The following is a 5,370-nucleotide window of genomic DNA, read 5'->3' on the forward strand; positions in this document are numbered from 1 at the left end:
AGAATTACAAAGTATCTTCAGAGACACAATTTGGGGCAAACGAGAGGGAACGCCTCTCCTTCCCGCTCCTCCTTTTCTCCGTGCTTGAGAGCAGGAGGATGCAGGCAGCTGGGGATGCTCCTCGGAGCCACCCATGGGGCTGCACTCCCCGTCTCCCTCCAAGCCCGTATATATACTGCATATACATGTATGTGCATGAATTTAGAATTGCCTTTGAATTCCCCGGGCGTATAGAAAATAAATCCCATCTACAAAGCTGTATTTAGCAGGTGGCTTTTGCTGGTGAGTCCCACTGTGGTTTACAAAACCAGGACAGCGCTGAAATGTAAGGAAAAAGGTTTCCAAGCTCTGCAAGTTTCTGCAAACCCCCAAATGAAGGTGTTTGGGGCAGCAGCATTTGCTATTACTCTGCCTGTGCTGGGCAGAGACACCAGCTCTGAGGTTCACCACTGAGATGTCCCTCATCTCCCCATAAGAGCGGCGGGGAGCAGCTCGAGCCGAGGAGGCTTTCCCCATTGAATCACCACCTCACCTTGGGAAGAGCTCATCAAACTCTTCTGGAAGAGAAACCAAAGGCAGCGACGTTGGGCTTATGCACAAGTCAAAGAGATGGATGTGGTGCTGCTCCATGGAGCTCAGCGTGCAAACCCTCACCGCTGCGGCCTCAAGACACACATATTTCTGCCTTGGGGTTTGCTCCAGGGACCTTGGGACCTTTTTTCCCCCCCTATCTTTTGGTGAAGCAACCTCTCTGATGTCTCCTGGGCAATGCCTTTTCCGAGACAAGTGGTACCACTGTGCACGAACTGGACCATCTGTAATGAAATTAAATTAATAACAGCCACGGAAAGAGGGCCAGTGGATTTTGCAGTCAATGCTGGACATGGCTTATGGGTCAGATGCTCTCCAGCCGCGCTCGGATCCTCCTGCCTCCACCTCTGTCAAACCACAAAGCGTTCCCCGCCGAAGACTCAGACCTTAATCATGTTAAGGGGGAAAAAAATCTGCCTTTCAGCATTAACCATGTGTATTACTTCCATGTCCCAATTCCCACAGTATCCCCTCGGTGTCTTTATCCTCACAACCCCTACGATGCAGAAAGGACTGCTATCCCTGGGAGGTTAAAAGCCGTTTGCTCAAATAAAGAAGCAGCCTGTGGGAAAGGAGGGATTTCAGCTCATTCTTCCCAAATCCTCATGCTCAGCATGGTAAACCTTTCCCTTTGCACCCCGATTGATTCTCCAGTACCCGCTGCCACAGCATCTACATCCCAAGAAAGGTTCCAACCTAAATCTTCCTCTTCCATCCTCCGCCTGGGCTGACAACAACAGGTTTTGTTTTATGAGCTTGGCCACCATCTTGGTTGACCCCTCCAGAAGTGGTCACACCGACCATCTCAAACCCAGCTGAGTCCACCGAAACCCAAGTGCGACCCCTGCCAAAACCCACGGGATTCAACTCAAGTTTCCACAACCAGAGCGAAGCCCAGCGCCGAACCAAGGAAAGGCCATTCCCAGGGCATCAAGAGATTAGACTAAGATGATGAAGAAACCCTGCGTGGGTATGTGATAGGGTACGCGATAGGGTATGCAATTTGGTATACATTAGGGTATGCAATAGAATATACCATAGAGTATCCAATAGGGTATCCAATAGGGTATGCAACAGGGTATGCAATTTGGTATACATTAGGGCATGCAATAGAATATGCCATAGAGTACCCAACAGGGCATGCAACAGAAACAGCCCTTCTCTACTGGCACCAAGGCATTTCCAACCGCAGGGACGGACCAGGCGCCGGCTCTGGCCGGAGGCCGGTGTGCGCTCTGCAGCGGGCTCTGCTGCTCTGTGTCGAGATGCGCATTTCACGGTGGGTGGTTTTTTTTTTTTTTATTAAAAGAAGGTATCAGCCTTCTGTTTGATGTGTTGTTGGCCGCGGTTGCTAAGGGGAGCAGTGTACAATTACAGCCCCAGTGATGTCCACTCTAATAATACACTTGGCTCTGCATAGCTCAGATGCAGACACAGCTCTGCTATAAAGAGCACGGCCATTTCACCAGAGGAATACTCCAACTTATGTTACATGTGAAGGGTTTGTGGCACATTGCTTAACACCCCTCCACTGAAAAAGAAAAGCACCGCAGCCGGTACAAGCCAGTGAGTGAAACTATGACAAGCAAAAACCTCCCGCAGGAGACTTACTTTCAATTTATCAATTAAGAAGGTATTTCTAGAGGGGTGAAGAAACCATACGTGTGTCCACCAAGATGTTCTTGCATGTCCCCATCCGCCCAAGCTCCCCGGGCCCAATTCGGTCAGGGCTTGCGCAGCCCAAAATCGCTCCTTGTACCAAACACCAAACCAAACTCAATGGGGAGAAAATCAAACCCAAATGACCCCCCCAGTGCCGAGCCCCCGCACGGCAGCATCTCCTCGAGCTTGACCAGCTGCCCACCCCGTGACTCCGCTTTCCGCATCTCCCTTCAGCATCCCGAAACGATCGCAGCACCCAAATTCAAGATTCAGCCAACATTTGGGACCAAAACACAGAGTGAAGGATAAATCTAAACCAGAGTTTTCCCCGATAGATCCCCTTAGAGCCTGAAATGGTGCAACGCCGACCGGGAGGGATGCTCTTTAGAGGAGCTGCCTGCAGGGAGGGGGATGACATGACAGCATTCCCGTGCCACGGCGCTGGCATCCGTTTTGGGATCAAAACAAGTCCCCTGAGATAAGCTGTGAAGACGTGCAGCCCCCGAGCACGACCACCTTGTCGACAGCTGAAAATATAAGAGGTTAAAAAGACAGTTTATTCAGTTTATTGCCTGCTCTGCAGGAAAACCCCTTGCTGGTTGCTTTAAGGTCCAGCAGGGTATAGGGATGCTGTCTATAGGTACCGTCATGCTGGTAGGGTGGCTCAACGGGTTAATGCATTAAATTATGAGATCCTCCGGTGGGGCTGAGCCGTTGCCATCGCAGTCCCAAGAGAAAGGGACAAACAAGCCCCTACAAAACAGGAGCATCTGCTGCGAGCAGATGGGGGGGCGAGCGATCTGGCCCCAGGCGCCAGCAGTGCTGGGGGGGATCACGTTGATCCCGATTTATCACACCCCGGCAAAGTAATTCCCCAGCTCGCTGGTGCCCGGCGAGCCGAGCTCCTTACGTCCGGGGATCAGATTAGTCTGAAAGGTGCTAGAGAGACATAAATCCAGCTCTGGAGCAAGCGTTTTATTAACTTTGTTTTTTTTTAGTTAATAGTAAACTACCTAGAAATGGCTGATGGAAAATATCTGATGGTGGAAGGGCCAGGACTGGTGCTGGGTAACGTTATATCATCAACCATGTATCAATATATCATATTCATATTGATATATCAACGTTATATCATCAACCATATATTAATATATCATACAGATATTGATAATATATCACATATCAATACCATCAATCCCTTTATTTCACATCAAGGCAGCTGCAACAAGTTCTTTTGCACCTCATACCGGGGTCTGTGTCCAGCCAGGGCTATCAAGCCTAAATGCATCACAAAAAAGTCCCAGTTTTGGACTGACCAAAGTATTTAATGAATCATGTGAATGCATCCGATAATTTTGGTTGGAAAAAACTCTTGTGCTTGGAGAAAGTCAAAATCCTTTACTATCAGAAAGGAAATGTTAAATGACTTAATTTCACATAGCACTTTGCTTTTGACCTGTAGTGATCTGTCACCTTTTGCCCCATCAAGACATTTTTAAAAGATGTGCAGTGTGGGGCTGAGAGAATCCCTTTTGCATATTTTTCTATGCTCTTGCACGTGAAATCAGTCACCCACACACCCTGCTCACCCTTTACATTTCATTTCTTCCCGGCTTTCCACGATGGACATCATGGTCCCATCACACCGAGACCGGCTACATGTTCCTGGGAAGCACTGTGGTACTGTCTGGAGGTATGAGATACATCATTTATCCCACATTCATGCTGTGAAGAGTTGAATATGAAGCCAGTTATTATTGCAGATGACATTGCAGTATAATCAGTCTACTGGGTCTGTTGGTAGGGATGGCAGTGCTGGGCCAAGAGAAGAAAGCAAGTTGGAAGAGTCCTTCCTAACCCAGAAGGACTACCATCATCCTCAGTTTTTGGATAACATCCTGCTGCTCCCTGGCCATCGCTCCTGGACTTTATTTTGGATTTCTTAGCATCGCTCAGCCAACTGGAGGAAGACACAAGAGCATGGGAGGAGTGGGATGCTCGCATGGGTTAGAGCCCTCTCCAGCCCTTTGCTGCTAAATCTGGGACCAATGTTTTCTGCAATTTGTATCCTCCTGCTTTATAATCGCTTTGGAAATAAATCAATCAGGAAAAAATCACCGCCTGGTATGCACGATGGGCAGACGTGTGTTGTGCCCAAGGGCTTTGCAGGGAAGAGTGGAGAAGGAGTGGGCTCAGGGAGAGATGCTGGGTTTGATATGCACCCAGGGCAATGAGAAAAGCAAAACCGGACCAGTGACTTTGCAGAATTATCTTAGTTTACGTTAAATATTGATTTTCATTGATCTATTTTGCTCCTTATATCCCTGTTTCCCGTGTTGCTGAACATTATCCAAGATGGAAAAACCATGCGCAGATGCTGTAGCCGCTTGCTGAGCAGCTTCTGGCTGTTTCAATGGCAAAAAAAGCCAGAACAACACAAAGACAGACTGACTCTCAGGTCCGCTCTGCCGTTTCCAACACCTCTCTGGGCAGGTACCTCCTCCCAGCAGTCCTCGGGGGGTCTGCCCTGCCTGCGCACAACCTGCCAGCACAAAGCTCTGACCTTGGTCAGGATTAATCTCCTTGGACGTAGGCTAGGCCAGATCCAGGTGGGCTTTCTAAACCTGGCTCTAACATTACAGCTACACCCTGGTTTTCTCCAGCCTCCTGCTCCATCAGCCTGCACATCTCTGCATGTAGTCCTGGCACATGGACATCTGCCTGCTTCGGCATCACGTGGAAATGGAAAGACCTGCCCAAGGTGAAAGGCTGACTGCTCGTACAGCAAACCTAAAAGCCCTGAATCTGGTAGATACCCAAGCCTACCAGACTACTGGCTATCACCTCCCCTCTCATTTCCACGTGAAAATCCATTGCGAGGAACATTTTCCTGAAAATATGTATACCTAGGCCAAGTTTCCATTTCAATCAATTGCCGTTTTCTGGGGGGAAAAAAAAAAAAAACAAACCAAAAAACCAAAACCCCAAACAACTCCCAATATTCCCAGCGAGCACTGCTATTCTGGATGCTGCTACCCACAGACAGCAACGTCAGTGGAGGTGGCAGAAGAAGACAGCTTCTTCTCCCCCACCCCAGCCCTTTGGCTGCTGAACGGA

Source organism: Fulmarus glacialis, unplaced genomic scaffold (assembly GCF_000690835.1).
Source record: "Fulmarus glacialis isolate BGI_N327 unplaced genomic scaffold, ASM69083v1 scaffold242, whole genome shotgun sequence".
NCBI lineage: Eukaryota > Metazoa > Chordata > Aves > Procellariiformes > Procellariidae > Fulmarus > Fulmarus glacialis.